Source organism: Heterocephalus glaber, unplaced genomic scaffold (genome assembly GCF_053883595.1).
Source record: "Heterocephalus glaber isolate CG9 unplaced genomic scaffold, H.glaber_assembly_v1.0 deba00001733, whole genome shotgun sequence".
Lineage (NCBI taxonomy): Eukaryota > Metazoa > Chordata > Mammalia > Rodentia > Bathyergidae > Heterocephalus > Heterocephalus glaber.
Genome location: NW_028258444.1, coordinates 18406315 through 18424958, shown reverse-complemented (window position 1 = coordinate 18424958; position 18644 = coordinate 18406315). Strand labels below are relative to the sequence as shown.

The 18644-nt window shown below is 40.4% G+C and overlaps 1 long non-coding RNA gene across 1 annotated transcript; it reads left to right on the top strand.

The window, feature by feature from the left end:
- The first annotated feature begins 10110 nt into the window (after positions 1 to 10110).
- Positions 10111 to 14862, top strand: LOC110345544 (uncharacterized). The gene is made up of 3 exons (XR_002388942.2): positions 10111 to 11171; positions 11735 to 11818; positions 13675 to 14862. It is a non-coding gene; the product is annotated as an uncharacterized LOC110345544 (long non-coding RNA).
- Positions 14863 to 18644: the final 3782 nt, after the last annotated feature.

The window sequence follows — 18644 nt, the reverse complement described above, 5'->3', positions numbered from 1 at the left end:
AATGGAGCCTTAGAGGCCGGGGATGTAGCTCAGTGGTTCTGGTGATCCCCGGTACCAAAAAAGAAAAAAAAAAAAAAAAAAAAAAAAAAAAAGGGAGCCTTAGATACAGGAAGGGGGTGGGAGGAAAGGGGAAGGGGAAATAAGAATTAGGATGTGTTATGCACATGTACTAACTCCCAGAATGAATGTAATCATTATGTACTGCAAATGTACTAATAAAAATTTTGAAACAACAAAATGACTTTAAAACACAATATATATTCAGGAGCATGTTAAAGAAATTATTCTACTTAATTTTCAGTATAATTTTATCTATTATCTTTCTTTATTTTTATTTTTTTTATATCTTTTTCTTTTTTTTATTGTGGCAAATTTTGACAAGCAGGACTTCCAGGGTAACAGAATTTTGTTCATTTTCTGAGTTTTGCAATGGCTTATCTACTTCTATTGCTTTTTTTTTTTTGTACCAGAGATCAAACTCGGGTCCTTGCGCTTTCAAGGCAGGCAGCAGCACCACTGAGCTAAATCCCGGGCCCCTTGCAATGGCTTATCTAAATAGAAAATCAGGGGCCGGGGATTTAGCTCAGTGGTTTTGACATCTGCTGTGAAAGCGCAAGGACCTGAGTTCAATCCCCGGTACCAAAAAAAAGAAAAAAAAAATTTAAATAGAAAATCAATCATTTAAACTTTATTTTACAGATTATATAGAAGCAGTGTATTTGTTTTCCTGGTCAGTATGGGAACTTTTTTTTTCCAGTACCAGGGATCGAACATAGGACCTTGCGCTTGCCAGGTAGGCACCTGCACCAGTGAGCTAAATCCCCAGCCCTGGGAATTTCAAACAGTAAAGATTTCCTGGCCAGGTGTGGTAACGAATGCCTGTAATCCCAGCACTTGGGAGAGGCAGGAGGATACTGTGAGTTTTGAGGCCAGCCTGAGCTACACAAGGCCAGCCTGGACTACATAGTAAGACCCTGTCTCAACCCCCCCCCCCAAAACCAACTTAAAAATAAAATAAAATAGATGCTTAAAAAGTACCTACTTCAGGGCCAGGGATTTAGCTCAGTGGTGCTGCCACCTGCCTTGCAAGCACAAGGTCCCAAATTCAATCCCAGGTACCAAAAAAAAAAAAAGTACCTACTTCATGTAAGTGGCTGCACACTCCTCAGGTGCAAGAATTTAACAAACATTAGCTATATTATTTCCCTACACATGGCTCATCACACATAGAGTAGATGCCTAAACATTTATTTTTGCTGATTTACTAGGTTATATGTAAAATTCTTTTAGATGCCTGAAAGAAACTTTTGGGTTGAGGTGAAAAGGGTGTATTTGTATGGCTAATGATTACTTAAAAATGTTTATCAGGAAAATTTTACTTCCCAAATTTTAAGAAGCATCTAAACATTGTCCCCATGTTTCCTCTTGGGTCCTGCAGCCCAGGTGAGGAATTAAGAGGATTATATCTTTCACTTCATAAGGAAACCAGGAATAAGCACTAGACTTAAAATAGATATCATGTAGGGCCAGGGATTTAGCTCAGTGGTTCTGCCACCTGCCTTGCAAGCGCAAGGTCCTGAGTTCGATTCCTGATACCAAAAAAAAAAAAAAGAGTAGTAAAATAGATATGTACCAGTAGTCCGCCAAGAATCCATACAAAAAAATTGTCTTTTATAATGGTCTTCTGGGGGCCAGGGATTTAGCTTAGTGGTTTGGCCACCTGCTGTGCAAGCACAAGGACCCAAGTTCAATCCCCGGTACCAAAAAAAAATACCTCATATAATGGTCTTCTGTTTCTGAATGCATGTTCCTCAAAGAAGCAAACATAAATTACTGTACTATGCTCACCACTATACCACCAACACAGATGCTGTACTAGCATGTTGGTAGTTGAGGCGACAGTATGTCTAGTATAGTGCGAGACAACAGTAAAGGCAAGAAGGTAATTAAAGACCCTAGGTTGAGCTCTAGAAGTATTATTATATTTTATATTATACCAATTACCATGTAAGCAGGCCCCTCCCCCATTGCTCTAAATAGCATCAATCACTCCTGCACCCCAGGTGTGGGGATTCAACCTGGGGCCTCACACTTGCTAACAAGCACTCTGCCTCTGAGCCACACCACTGCACCAATTTATTTTGAAGAGCTGAAGCTTTGTTTTGTCTTGTTTTGTTGGTAGTACTGGGGATTGAACCTGGGGCTTTCCCACTGAGTTACATCCCCAGCCTTTTTCATTTCTTCTTCTTTTTTAAAATTTTGAGACAGAGTCTCACTAAATTGCCCAGGTGAGACTCGAACTTGCAATTGTCCTGCCTTAGTCTCCCAAGACCTGGGATTACAGGCATCCACCACTGAGCCTGGCTGAAGAACTGAAATATTGAGTCCTATGTGGTCCCAGAACTGCATCCTGATAAAAATCTTTGGGACTCAGGTTGTTATAGAGAGGACAGACTGCTATTGTGGGTTGGAAATGTGAGACTGCAGGAAATGTGTAGGATCCATACTGTCATAAACAATTATGGAATGTGAATTGTTTTGAAAGAAATTCTATAGGATTTGTTCATCTTCTGTTAGTTACATTTAAATATCATATTTTCCAAATGAAAGATTAAAAAATAACAGCTGGTTAAAAAAGAAATTGATTCATTGTTTTAGGATGTAAAAATATAAGACAGACATGGAAACTAGAAGGTAGCTGCACTGAATCACAATGCCACCTGCTTTGTGGTTCATTTTGCCCAAACCTCTTAGAGTGATTGACAAGAGACCATAATCATCAGGTGAAGGGGTCTGATGTGGAGAGATGCCAGGGGTGTTGCGAGAAGAGTGACCCCGATTCTGCTACCACAGGGCTCTGCCTCTTTGGACAGGTCACTCTGCTTTTCTAGCTTAAGTTTCCTTATCAGTAAAATGATGATAGAGGGACAGGAAAACATCTCTAAAACTCCAATACTGGCATTGTTAGATTCTGTTGAGTTTAACAAAATCTATGCATTATTCTGGGTTTAGACTCACTTCCCTCAGATCTTCCTTCTTCCTCTCCCTCCCAGCATACACACCCTGCCCCCTCTCTGCCTCTCACTTTCAATGCAGAATGTGAAAATATTCCCAAGCTTATATACATTGGTTACAATGACATGCTTACATTCTTTCCCCTGGAGGTGTCATTGAGGCATTTGCTGAAAGCCTGAATTTAAATTTGTAGTTTCAAAGGAATAGGGACCGATGGTGATACTGACTATGTGGCCATGAGGCGCTGTCTCGAGGCAGTTTTCCTACCCAGGCAAAACCTTCTTTCCACACAAGGTTAATGAATCTACTGCTTCTGTTTCCCTGTAAAGGGTTCCTTAGAATTAAGATTGCTCTAAAGTCTCCATAATGGTTCTAAACCACGTTGGGTCTTTCAGTGCCGTCCTCTGATGTAACTTCTGAGCAAGCAGAAGGACTAGGTCAGCTCTCTTTATGTGTCAGTGCTTGGCAGCGCAGCTCCTCTGGGATGTGTCTCCTGGCGTCCACCCAGCCTAGCTATCAACAATAAAAGCTTCTTTTTGTGCTTCCTGTAAGTTGTAAATAAATCTCCCCAACCCCACCTGTTTTCTGAGAAGAGTTTCACCCATGTCCTTTACCCTGGGTTCAAAAAGAGACACAACTGCTGCTTTAGGAAAATAGTTTTTAAATGTCCATTAAACAATTGTACTTTTTTGTTGATCCCTACCCCAAACATTTAGATGTGTAATTTGAGTTACAGGCACTTCACTTGGGTTCTGAGGCTGGACTGCTTCTCCATTCTATGCTAATTACCTTTTTTGAAAGCTAACCAGCCCTACCTAATTCTCTTGTGTGTAGAAAGCATTGGTTAAGGAAGAGGAGGGAGGGCATACCCTCCCTCTGGGCAGTGCCTCTGGGCAGTGCCACAAGGGCACGGGAACTCTAAAAACTGCTCCCCAGAGGTGAGCGGGCCAGACTGTCAGCCTCTTGGGGGAGTGCCAAGCACCAGGCTGGCACTAAAGAGAAAAATAGAGTTCCTGTTTAGCTAAACAAGAAAATAGTTAACCTCAGTTATACTCCAAACAGGTTGGATTTCTTAAACACCTCATCAAAAACCTCCTCTGAAACATCAGGCCTTGTATTACTGTTCTGAGGTAAACATTAATCCTATTTTCCAGCAAACTGTAGAATGAGGTCAAGCACATTGTTTTCTACTGCAGTCAGTGTTGGAATTAAAGAAATCTGCTGAATCCATTCTCAAAACTGCATAAATGAGTCATTTCAGCTGATTCATCACTGAGTTCGTATGAGCAACCTGTTTCCTGGGGCATTAAAAATTGAAGTAGGAAAAAAAAAATTGAAGTAGGGATTTTCCCCTTTCACATTCTATTGGCCATGAAAGAGGCCTGGAAGGGGAGGAAGTGAGTATTACCAAAGAAAGTCTCCTGCCTTAACTTGGGTAGCTATAAAAGGAAAGAGACTCCTATGTTTGTCCATATTTCCCCTTTGCTTGTACAATGCTAAATTCTGCAAGTATGCTTTACACATGTTCCTGTACTTTGGACAAGTTTTTAAATTGAAAAAAAACCACAAAGAAATATATAAACATAAGAATATAAGCCAGGCATGGCAGAGCACACTGTGATCCCAGCTGTCTGGGAGGCAGAGGCAAGAGGATCACAAGGTCAAGCCCAACCTGGGTAACCTAGCAAGACCTTGTTTCAAAATAAGAATTTTTTTTTTGTACCGGCGATCGAACTCGGATCCTTGCAATTGTGAGGCAGGAGGCAGAACCACTGAGCTACCCAGCCCCAAAATAAGAAAAATTTTAAAAGGGGCTGGGGCTGGAGCTCAGTCCAATGGCTCTGGGTGGTTCAATCTCCAGTACTAACACACACACACACACACACACACACACATGCATGCACGCTCACACACACACAAATATAAGTAATATAAAACTATTAAGCCATAGTTATAAAACACCATTGCTGGGGATTTAGCTCAGTGGTTCCACCGCCTGCCTTGCAAGCAGAAGGACCCAAGTTTGATCCCCAGTACCAAAAAACAAAAACAAAAACAAAAACAAAACACTATCTATGAACCTACTACTAATTCAAGACCTAGCACATCTCAAGCTGACAGTATTCCTGTAGTTCCTCCAGTATGCACCCTCCCAGACTCCCCCACAGGCGAATGCATTTGTCTCTCTTGTTTTTCTTGATAGCTTTGATATATATATAATTGTTTGTTTTATTGATATATATATATATCAAAGCTATCAAGAAAAACAAGAGTGAACAAGAGTGACATTATATAAATATATATATAAATATATATCTATGTTAAGTTTTTTTTGTTGTCTGTATTAATCTGCCAGGGTTGCTGTAACAAAGCACAAAAATTAAAAACCAAAAAAACCACAAAGCATCACAAGCTGAGTACCTTGAACAAGAGAAATTGATTGTCTTCTAGTTCTAGGGACTGGAAGTCTGAAATCAAGGTGTCAGTGGGGTTAGTTCATTGTGAGGGATGTGAGGGGAGATCTGCTCCAGACCTCTCTCTTTCAGGTGGCTGTCTTCTTCCAGTGTCTGTTCATCTTCTGTCTAAGCACGTTCAACTTTGCCTTTTTTTTCTCCCAGTACTGGGGATCTAACTCAGGACCTTGTGATTTCGAGGCAGGCAAGCACTACTGAGCTAAATCCCCAGCCCTTAACTTGGCGTTTTTAATGAGGACACCAGTCCTATTGAATTAGGGTCCACCCTAATGCCTTCATTCTGACTTGATTACTTCTGTAAGGATCCTGTGTCCAAATAAAGTTACATCTGAGCTACTTGCATTTAGGGTTTCAACAAACAAATTTTGAGGGACACAATTTAATCCACAATATGGTGACAAACAGTTCTCAGGAAAGCAGGTTTGGAAATGCAGATTCTTATTAAGGGTTGTCCTTGGGATCAAGATCTGAGGGAAGGAGGGAAATAAGATTAAGCAGAGGAAAAGTCAAGTTGTGATGCAGGCCCAATAATTGCTGTAGCTGACCCCAAAGGGACTCTGGAGCAACAGTAACCCTTCAGAACAGTACCAAGTTGGGCCAAGGTGGACAGGTCTTTTTTACAACCACATCAATCAGCCATTAGACTGAGCCATCTCAGGAAAGGGTAGTAGCTGGAGCAAGGCAGCTTTTTGCAGCTGAAGTGGCTGAAGGGGCTGACAGTTAAAGGCATCTGCCAGCAGCATTCTGGCAGCCAGGTAACAAGTTCCGCAGGGGATCTGGACAGTGCTTCAATGTCTACAATGCTGGCTTTGAATCCTGGAAAAATGAACTCCTTTTATTGTTTTTGGCAACTTGCTTTTCAAAAATGTGAAGATTGGATGGGCATGGTGGTGCACACCTGTAACGCCAGCACTTAGGTGGCCAAGGAAGGAGAATCACTGAGAGTTCAAGGACAGCCTGGGTTACATAGTGAGATCAACGCCAGCTTGAACTACATATTCAGACCCTGTCTCAAAAAACCAACCAATCAATCAATAAAATGTGAAGATTTTTTCAGGCATATTCAAAAGTAGAGGCCACTGTGTTCTCCCTTGCATAGTGGCCCACCCTCATGCTACAGGGTGTAGTTCTTTTCCTACTTTTACTCTGTTCAAACTCTCTCTGCAGGGCCTGTTTGTTTTCCTACCTTTAATAAAACTTTGTTTATGCTTCAGGCCAGGAATTAGCCATTTCTGCAAGAATTCTTGATTCTCTCTTTTCTTTTTCCCTTAAATTAGTGGGGATTGAGCCTAGGGAGCACTGAGATACATTACCAGCTATTTATTTATTCTTTTTTTGTTTTTGAGACAAGTTCTCACAAAGTTGCCCAGGCTGGCCTAAAATTTATGATCCTCTTGCCTCAGCTTCCTGAGAAGCTGGGATCATAGGCATGCAACACCACATGCAATTCCTTGATTCTTATTAATAGAAAATAATTTTTAAAATAATTTTGTTGTTGTACAGTAATTTTAGATTTTCAGAAAAATTACAAAAATAGTACAGAGAGAGTCTAATACCCCATACTCAGTTTCACCTATTCTTAGTATTTTGCATTAGTATGGTACATTTTTCCCAATTAATGAACAAATATTAATCTATTACTATTAACTAAAGTCCTCTTTTTTTTTTTTTTTTTGCAGTACTGGGGATCAAACTCAGGACCTTGTGCTTGCGAGGCAGGCGTGGTGCCACTGAACTAAATCCCCTGCTAAAGTCCTTTTTTTTTGGTTCCGGGATCGAACTCAGGTCCTTGCGCTTGTGCAGCAGGCGGCGAAACCACTGAGCTAAATCCCCGGCCCTAAAGTCCATTTTTTAATGTACTGAGAATTCAGCTAAGACTCTTTGCACTGAGCTCAGGGTCTTATTTTGAGACAGAGTCTCACTAATCACTAAGTTCCCCAGGCTGGGTTGAAACTTGCAATCCTCCTGCCTTGGTGTCTCAGAGTACTGGGATTACAGGACTAAGTCACCACACCTGGATGGGTGAAGTTTGTTGTTTGTTTGAGACAAGGTTTCATTTTGTTGTCAGGCAGATCTTGAACTTCTAGACTCAAGTGATCCTCCTACCTCAACCTCCAAAATGCTGGTATCATAGGTGCTCACCACCACATCCACATGATATCCATACTTCATTCATATTTCCTTAGTTTTTAACCTAATATTTTTTTCTGTTCCAGGATCCCATCTATGTTTCACATTACAGTTAATCATCATGTCTCTTTAGGCTTCTATTGGCTATGACAGTTTCTCAAATTTCCCTTATTTGTGATGATCTCAACAGTTTTAAGGAGTTCTGGTTAGATTTTTTTTTTTTTTTGACAGGATTTCACTATTCAGTTCAGGCTGGCTGAAGTCTCACTGTGTAGCCCAAGCTGGCCTTGAACTCGAAGTGATCCTCCTGCCTCAACCTCCCAAGTGCTGGGATTACAGGCGTGTGCCACCATGCCTGGCCTGGTCAGATATTTTGTAGAATGTCCATCAAATGGGATTTGTCTGATGTTTTCTCTTTACTACACTGAGAGCTACAGGTGTGGGAGAGGAAGACCACAGAGGTAAAGTTCAAATCTCATCATATCATACCCAGGGGTACAAGCTATCAACATAACTTGGCGTTGATGATGTTAACCTTCATTATCTGGCTGAGGTAGTGTTTTTCAGGTTTTCCACTTTAAAGTTGCTCTTGCCTCCCCCACCTTTTTTTTTTTTGGTACCAGAGATCAAACTCGGGACCTTGCGCTTGTGAGGCAGGCGGCAGAACCACTGGGCTAAATCCCCAGCCCAAATATGATCATATCTTTTGTTTTGTTTTTGTTGTTTTGGTACCAAGGATCGAACTCGGGGCCTTGTGCTTGCAAAGCAGGCATCGGAACCACTGAGCTAAATCCCTGGCCCCCTCACCTGTTTTTATACTGAACTCTTTAGAAGCAAGTCATTATGCACAACCCTTACTCAAGAAGTGGTAAGATATGCTCCATCTACTTGATGGAGGACTATCTGCATATATTATTTGGAAATGTTCTGTATGAGAGGTTTCTCCATTTGGCCCTATTTATTCAGTTATTGATTTATATTAATAAGGACTCGTTGAGATAAGTTTTACATCCAGGGCTTTAATCCAGTACTACTTTATTTACTTGTAGTTTTGGCCATGGCCTTTGAGTTCTTTCAGTTGGCCCTTGTATTCCTTTGACCTACCCCTATCAATGTGGTTTTATTGAGCCCTTCTTCACCTTAAGACACAAGATGTTCTGGGATTATCTTGTGTTTTTCTCAGACAAGCTCTAGAATCAGACACTTCTGTAAGAAACCCTGGTTTCATTTTTCTTTCCTTTTTTTTTTTTTTTTGTGGCACCAAGGATTGGACCAAGGGCCTCACATTGAGCTGCTACAACCCCAGACCTTTTTTTATTGTTTATTTTATATTTTGAGATAGAGTCTTGCTAAGTTGTCCAAGATGAGCTCAAATGTGTGATCTTCCTGCCTCAGCCCATAGCTAGGATTGAAGGCATGCACAACTATGCCTGTCTTATCTTTTGTTGGAGAATGGTATTAGAAACAGGTGAGCTTTTTGGTAATGCGGCATCACTGTTTCTAGGCACTCTTAGTTGACAGAGAAAATATATGTGTCTACTAATCCATGTATATGCATATATAAAATATTTCTGTATATAATCATTGCATCTGTATTAAGCTAAATATGGGTTCACACTGATGCCTCCAATTCTAATTCATTAGCACATGGGTTGTTTTAGCTTTTCTGTCATTTGTCTGTAACCTCCCACTCCAATACTAAGAAAGAAACCTAGCCACCCACCAACTATTTACTCGATTTGTTCAGTTCCATTACACATGTGCAGCAGTTTGAGAACTGTTAGCCGGTACCCTCATGGGAAACAAGTGTGTTGATTAGAATGCAGTACTATATGCACACTTCCTTTTGCCTTTCATCTTGCAGATGCCTCTCTTTTCACAGTAACAGGTCAGAGCCTTTTCTCCCCACCCTCTTCCTATATTTGTAACACTATTATATTCTTTTTATCACATTCTATCCTGGGATTTCTGATCTCCTAAATATTTAGAAATGGTTTTTTAAGGGCTGGGGATTTAGCTCAGTGGTTTCACTGCCTGCTGCGCAAGGACAAGGACCTGAGTTGGATCCCTGGTACTAAAAAAAAAAAAAAAAAGAAATAGTTTTTTTATTGTTTATTTATTTGTTTTGAGACAGAATCTTGCTAAGTAGTCCAAGCTGACCTCAGACTCTTGATTATCCTACATCAGCTGTGATTGTGCAAATGCTGGGATTACAGACTTGTGCCATTTCCATACTTAGGAATACAGTAGTTCTTCAAATTCACAATATTGGCATTAATAGAGTTTTTTGCTAGGGGGATGTCATTATTTCTAGATCTATTCAGTGAATAAAACTGGAATATATATATATATATATATATATTAGCAGAACTAGAAAATAATTTTTGTGGCTATCTTCATGTTTTCTTTTCCTTTTAAAAAAAAGTAGCCCTGTTGCCAAGCACAGTGGCGTATGCCTGTATTCACAGCACTCTGGGAGGCTGAGGCAGGAAGATCATAATTTGGAGCCTGGGCAACTTAGTGAGATCCTGTCTCAAAATAAAACTATATTAAAAAACTTTTTAAAGTCTAAGGATAGGGCAAGGGATGTAGCTCAGCAATGCACTGCCTGCCTGGCCAGTGTGAGGCTCTGAGTTCAATTCCGGATACCAAAAAAGACCTCGCCCCGCAAAAAAGGGTGAGGACATAGGTCAGTGTGAAGGCCCTGGGTTTAATCCTCAGTTACACACACAGACACTCTATTTAGATAGAATTAACATACCATACAATTCACTCATTTAAAGTACATAACTGAATGGTTGTTAGTACATTCACTATATTATACAACCATTATTGCCGGCAATTTTAGATCATCCTCATTATCCCACAAAGAACTCCAACATCCATACCCATTTTCACTCTCCATTTACTACACACACACACACACACACACACACACACACAATTTTTTTTTCCTGCAGTGCTGGGGATTGAACCCAGAGAGCACTGAGCCACATCTTCAGCCCTTTTTATTTTTTATTTTGAGACAGGGTCCCACTAAGTCTTGAGCACTTTATCCTCCTACCTCAGCCTCTCCAGTGGCTGGGATTACGAGTGTGCACCACTGTGACCATCCCCGCCCATTCTTATGCCTCACTCTGCCAGCACCAGGCAACCACTGACCTACTTTATATCTCTGTGGATTTGTCTTTCTGAGTATTTCATATAAATGGAATCACATTACAGGTAGTCTTTTTTTTTTTTGGTACCGGAGATCGAACTTGGGTCCTTTACAGGTAGTCTTTTATGTCTTGCTTTTTTCACTTAGCATAATGTTTTCAAAGCTTGTCATGTATTAGTACTTTATTCCTTTTGATTACTGAATAATATTTTATTATAAGAATATACCACAATTTATTTACTCACAGTTAACGAACATTTGGGTTGTCTTTCTTTCTTTTTTTTTTTTAGGCAGGATCTCACTATGCAGTCCAGGCTGGCCTTGATCTTGAGGTGATCTTCCTGCCTCAGCCTACTGAGTGCTGGGATTACAGGCATGCACCACTATACCTGGTCAGATTTTACTTTTTAGCTATTATGAATAATGCTGTTATGAATATTTGTGTATAAACTTTGGTGTCATCAAATGTTTTCTCTTGGGTATGTACCTAGGAGTAGAATTGGTGGAATTGCTGAGAAGGATAGTAATACTGTGTTTAAAATTTTGAGGAGGTCACATAGCTATCCTAGTGGGTGTGAAATGGTATTAGGGTTTGAGGGGAGGCTTGAATCCAGGGTCTTGAGCAACCTAAGTATGCACTCAACCACCAAGCTATACCTCTAGCCCCAGATATTCGTTTCTAAACATAGAATCTTCTTGCATCTCTGCTTTTCCCATCACACCTTCCATGATAGGAAACTTTACTAGGTAAATTTCTTTCTTTTTTCTTTTTTTTTTGAGACAGGGTCTTAGTATGTACTGTGTAGTTCAGGCTGGCCTTAAACTTACCATGTGGCTGAGGCCAGCCTCAAACTTGAGGTGATTCTCTTGCCTCAGCCTGAGTGCTGGGATTATAGGTCTGACTAGGTAAATTTCATGTAATAATCATAGTTTTGTTGTTGTTTGTATTTTTGAGGCAAGCCACTACTCATTATGTAGCCCATACTGGCTTTGAACTTGTACTCCTGATGCCTCAGGTTCCCAAGAGCTGGTATTACAGGTAAGCATCACCATGTCTGGCTTTTGTTTTTCTTTGGTTTTTTTGGTACCGGGGATGGAGCTCAGGATTTTGCGCTTTTGAGGCCGGTGCCAGAACCACTGAGCTACATCCTGCCTGGCTTTTGTTTTTTAATTAACTAAGTACCAAATACAAATTCCTGGAAACTACCTAAATGTGACTTTTGATCTGCTTTATTTATTTATTTAAGCAGTGACAAAGTTTATTTAAAAAAGTAAAAGTGAAGAGTGAGGGAGAAACTGGCTCTGAGAGCAAGCTTGGAGAGAGTAAAAGGTGAAAAAGCAATATAAAAGGACACCTCAGAGAAAGCAGGGCGGGTACTATGAGGAAAGTAAAAAAATTATACTAGAAACTTATAAGGATTAGAACTTACAACGCATGGTTGGTTGATTTTTTTTTTTTTGGTACCAGGGATTGAACTCAGGACCTTGCACTTTGGAGGCAGGTGTGGTGCCACTGAGTTAAATCCCTGGCCCTGGTTGATTGCTTGTTTGTTTTTATTTCTTTGGGTGTTTTGTTTTGTTTTGTTTTGTTTTTGAGACAGGGTCTCCCTATGTAGTTCAGGGTGGCCTTGTACTCCCAGTGATCCTCCTGCCTCAGCCTCCTGAGTGCTGGGATTATAGGCATGTGCCACCACAATCGTCCCATGCATAGGATTGAACTCCTCTATTATTTTCTTCGTGACTTTTAACAACTTATTTGACACTTTTGTACCTCAGTTTTGTCATCTGTAAAATGGGGATAATTGTAGTATCTACTTCTTTTTTTTTGCACCAGGGATTGAACTCGGGTCCTTGTGCTTACACAGCAGGCGGCGAAACCACTGAGCTAACTCCCCATCCCCTGTAGTATCTACTTCTGAGAGCTGCAATGAAAAACAATTGAATTCATACAAGTAAAATATCTAGAACAGAACCTGGCATAAGATAATAACTTAATAAATATTTATTATTATAGATTTTCTCAAATCATTTAGCAATAGAAGTCAGAATTTTTCTCCCACTTTATTAGTTTATACTGGTGTCGGGTCTGGTGGGCTGAAGGGAGGCCAGGTCAGATGAGGGTCCCAAAGAAAAGAATACTGGAGGAGTAGACATTACAAAGCAGGAACCCAGCTTTATTTTCCAACAAATCACGTATAGTGTTTTTTTTTTTAAATCAGCTTACTAAGACATAGTAAGACAAAACATTGTGGGTGACCTTGCAGGCCATGTGGCACATTGGTGGTTATCTATGCTGATTCATTATTATATAACAAAGCCCCATCGTGCACCTGTGGTAAACATTGGGGTTGTGTCCTCAGACCCCCTGGCTTTGACACATCTCACAATGGCCCCTACAATTGATTATATGGATGAGTGGGTTTCTTTATGGAAGATCTGTACATGCTCATAACATAATCATTCCTCCTCATCACTCCCCTTGCCCCACCTCCCCTAATTCACATGTTATTACTGGAGTTTCAATTTGTATAATGTACTTTGATTATATTCATGCCCCTATTATCTACGCTTGTACCACTCTTTCTCCCTCTTTTCTTCTTGTCTAGAAGTCAGAATTTTAAAATCCCATTTTTCTAACAATTACCATTCACAGTCAGATCACAAGACTTCTTATACATAGAGACTAAACCCATACAGATATCAGTAAATATTCTTTGAGTGAGTATTTCAAAATCCAAAGTCTAGGGCTGGGGATTTAGCTCAGTGGTTCTGCTGCGGGCCTCGCTAGGGCAAGGACCTGAGTTCTATCCCCGGTACAAAAAAAAAAAAAAATCCAAAGTCTACTCACAAACTCTAATGAGAAAAATGCAAACTGCATTGTCCCTTCTGTTGTAGACACTTCCAGATGTACCCTGTTCTGAGAAGACTTGGATCATAGTACAGCCTGTCCTGTGTCAAATAGGTGAACACGACTTCTGCTAAGACTTGTGCTTGAGGGTCTGTGCTGTATGGCCTCACTTAATAAAATTTGTATTAGCACACATCACTGAGCAAATGACTCCCTTTATTTATATGACACATGGAGACTAGCAATAGGTGACACAAGTATGGACTACTTTCGCTTCAGTGAAGTTACACTGTTGATTGATTGACTGATTTTTGGACACAGGGTGTCACTATGTAGCCTGGCTTGATACACTGCTTTTTTTTTTTTTTTGGTACGGGGATTAACTCAGGACCTTGTGCTTTCGAGGCAGGAGGCGAGGCAACACCACTGAGCTAAATCCCCAGCCCCATACACAGCTTTTTTTGGAGGGGGGAGGGGAACCGCTTGTGCAGCAGGAGGCGAAACCATTGAGTTAAATCCCCAGCCCTACACTGCTTTTTAAGAACAACTCTCCTAGTGCTTTTTTTTTTTTCCTAGTTTTTTTTGGTACCAGGGATTGAACTCAGGACCTTGCACTTGCAAGGCACCACTGAGCTAAATCCCCGGCCCTAGGGTTTTGTTTTTTGTTTTTTGTTTGGAGACAGGGTCTCACTCTGTTCCTAGTGGTTTTGTGATAAATGTTAAATATCTGCCACTGAGAAAGGGAGAAAGAGGCCTAATTTGTAGCATTTGCCAATTTCCATGTTATATTTGTCAAGGCCATTTTCAAACTACCAATGTGATGTCACTAAGCAGAGTTGGAAATAGGTACATACTGTTGGCTCTCAAAAACTCTTAGAACCAGCTGGGTGTGGCAGTGCACACTTATAATTCCAGCACTTGAGAGGTTAAGGAAAGAGGATCACAGAGAGTTGGAGGCCAGCCTGGGCTAAATAGTGGAACTCTGTTTAAAGAAAAAAAAGAACCTCTTAGAACCAAATTCCAGTGCAGCATCATGACTATTTCATGTTTCCTGCCCAGTCTGCATGCACAAAGGAAGGCTTTTGAAAATTTAAAAATATATCAAATGTTTGTTTTGAAATGTTTATTTTGAGAATACCAATTCAACGAACTTTTTTTTTTTTTTTTTTGGTATTGGGGATCGAACTTGGGTCCTTGTGCTTGCGCAGCAGGTGGGGAAACCACTGAGCTAAATCCCGGGCCCCTCAATGAAGTTTTTGATTGTGCAAAGGAAAGCAAATATTACATTCTGAAATGAAGATTTTGAAACAATGTGTCTCCAATGCACTGAACCAAGATCTGCATAATATAAAATGCTGTGGTCTTCGTGGTCACCCTTTTAAAGAAACATTTTTTTCTAAATTAGAATTCAGACTACATGTTCCTCCTAAAATGATGTCCTGTTTTTATTTGGTTAGGAAAGGAGAGATCAGGTGGATACAGGATGACCCTAGGGGTCAAATCTTTGTCTGATATGAACTATTAGGTTGACTGGACCGGGATTGCAGAGCCCCGGTGGGACAATCCATCTAAAGACCCCATGGGGGTGTTACTACAGACTGAATAACCTAAATTTGAGGAAATCCAGCGATGCTGAATTGCTGGGTTCTGGAGGACTGTCCTAGTAAGGTCCTTAAAGCAAAGCAATCCCAGGCTGGGGATCTAGCTCAGTGGTTCTGCCGCCTGCCTTGCAAGAACAAGGACCTGAGTTCGATCCCCGGTACCAAAGCGGATATTCTGATACCATCCCCTCCTGTGAGGGGACAGAGGGACTCCAGAGTCTGTGCTCTTCACCTTGATACACTATTGTATTATGCAATTTCTTCCCATATGGGAAACATTCTCTGTTAAACAAAACATAGAATAAAGGCTGAGAGTCAAACTCTGAAGCCAGACAGACCCAGGTTTGAATGTTCATTTTGCTATTATTAGCTATATGTGACCTTGGTCATATTGTTTAACATCTCTAAGCTTCAGTTTCCTCAACTGAAGAAAATAATTTTTTTTTTTTGGTGCCGGGGATCAAACTCAGGTCCCTGCGCTTGCGAGGCAGGCACCAGAACCACTGAGTTAAATCCCCAGCCCTTGAAGAAAATAATTAATATAATTGTATTTGCCTCCTAGATTTTTCTTTTCTTGTGGTGCTGGGATATACTTGCTAAGCAAGTGTTTTACCACTAAACTCTACACCCAGCTGCCTAGGATTAGTTTGAGGACTAAATTAGTAAAATAAAGTACTTAGCCTCCATCAGGCACTCATAATATTCACAACAATCAGAACCTGTTTTGGAGTCTAGGTGCCTGACCTAAGTAGATTCTAAATCTCAGCGTAGATTTGCAGTTGTTTTCAAGTTCAGAGCTCTGACCATCTACCAGGGAAGCACAGTTTACCATTTGAGTTCATACAGGATGCCTCTGAGTGAGTGAGTTGTATTGATTTGTTTAAAATTTTTTTTTTTTTTTGGTACTGGGGATCAAACTCAGGACCTTGTTCTTGCAAGGCAGGCGGCAGAACCACTGAGCTAAATCCCCGGGCCCTATTGTTTAATTTTGAAAGATGATTTTAGTGGTTTCTGGGATAGGCTAATGTGGATCTTTTGGGGTTTTTTTTTTTTTTGGTACCGGGGATCGAACTCGGGACCTTGCACTTGCAAGGCAGGCACCAGAACCACTGAGCTAAATCCCCGGCCCTGGATCTTTAATCAGAATCTTCTGGTATTCTATTTGGAAATGATACTCTCCCCACTTTTTTTCTGGTACTGGAGATTGAACCCAGGGTCTCGCACTAAGCTATATTTCCAGCACTTTAAAAAAATGTTTTGACACAGGGTCTTCCTAAATTGCTAAACTTCCCAGGCTGGTCTTGAAATTTTTTTTTTTTTTTTTTTTTTTTGGTACCGGGGATCAAACTCGGGCCCTTGAGCTTGCAAGGCAGGCGGCGAAACCACTGAGCTAAATCCCAGGCCCTAGTCTTGAACTTTTGATCCTACTGTCTCAGCCTCCCAGTGTTAGGATTATAGTTGTGCACCACTATGCCTAGTTGGTACTGCCACTCATACTATGGCTACTATGAACAGTTAAGGTGATCTCATGCTGTAAGTAAACATTCAGGGGACTATCCTGGCTGAGACCAGGAAGTCACATAAATCTGATGAAATGTTTCCTGTCTGTGTTCCTGGTCTTAGATTCTTTATTAGGCATTTAAAGCTTATGACATCAGAATATAAATCTTATTTTAATTAAGCTATTCTCTAAGGTCCTGTCAGTGCTCTGTACTGAGAGAGCTGGCATTCAATGAAGAGGAAGCTGAGGCTCTTTGAGTGAAGCCTCCATTTTAACTAATTTTCACGAAATACAAAAATGGACTGTTTGCTGTAAAACCATTGAGGGTAACAGGAGCTGGATTTTTTTTGCAGCGATTTTTATCTCTGGTGGCTCTGTCACTGACTAAGGTTTCAGGCAGAGAGGCAAGCAGGACCTAGCAACAATCACTGGGGAGCTTCCTGGTTGCTAGCAACAGTAAATACCACAGTGACACAAAGACACAAAGACTCAACCTTTCACATGCACACAATGAACCTGGGGCCTGGTTTCTTATTTCAGATACAACAGAGTCCTCCAGGTAGAGCACAACAGCTTCTTCTTTCTTCCTATTAGATGAGATTTCTAAGTTTGTACAGAAATGCATATGGCACAGTAGTCTTATGAACATTTTGCTTCTAAATTCACCCAAGAACACTTACATTCTAACCTTCCTCTCAGTATCGCTGCTTTTTACTATTCTGAGAGAGAAATGGAAGGAAATAGGGCTGTATATCTGATTTAGGAATTTTTAATTAATTAATTAATTTTTTTGGTATTGGGGATCAAACTCAGGACCCTGAGCTTGCGAGGCAGGTGGTGGAACCACTGAGCTAAATCCCTGGTCCCTATTTTTTTAGTTAGTATTTATTTATTTATCTGAGAAAAGGTCTTGTTATGTAGTTCAGGGTAGCCTTGAACTCACTGTGTAGCCTAGGCTGGCCTTGAACTTGGGGCGATCCTCCTGCCTCAGCTTCCTGAATGTTGGGATTATAGGCACATGCCACCATGCCTGGCCTGATTTGGGAATTTTAAATAATGGGTGCTAATGTGGTTTTCAGAAAAGGTAGAAGAAATATGCAGAATATGAAACTAAGCACTGGCAATTTAAGGTTTTTTCCATGACTCACTGAAGGAAATTGCATAATGGACTTTCTTTGCCAAAGCGCACACACTCTTCTTTTCAAATACCTTGCCATTTCCCTATATTATTCCCTGATTCTCCAAACCTTGTCTTTCTTTTTATCATTTTTATACACTGTTAACTTTTTCTCTCTTTTCTCTAAAGCTGTAAAATTCTCTAGGGTACAGTCCTGTGATATGAAAGGTGATAACAGGAATCTAAAAGTACCCTCGACCTTGCTAGTCTGTCTCCTAGCAACTGGATATGTTGCTTAGTAACATGGGGGTGAGAGTAAAGTCACTCTTACAGATCTAAAAATATACTGAAATCATTAAAAATACTAATCATGGGCTTTTTCTTTTAATATATTAAATCCAGGGACAATCCTACAATAGAAGGGAATTATTTCAGGCTATGCTATCTTGAATTAACCTCTAAATCTCTTATAATCTGTATACTAAAATGACAGGTTGCTCTTCATATAAGCAGATGAATGAAAACAACCTGTAGCCTTTCCTAACCCTTTCTCTTCTATAAATGCATAATCAGTGTTTAAGTCTATAAGACACTGAGAAACATTTGCTAAATTATCTTTTAGGCTAGGTAGAGGAAAAAAAGTTTTTTCTAACTTCTCGGCATATGCATAATCAACTTTTTTTAGATTTATATATATATATATATTTTTTTTATCCCTCCCTTCCCCATCAGCCCATTCTCCCCCTGCCCCCCCCCACTGTCACTATGGAGATTTTTGTTTTGGGTTTTTTTTTTGTA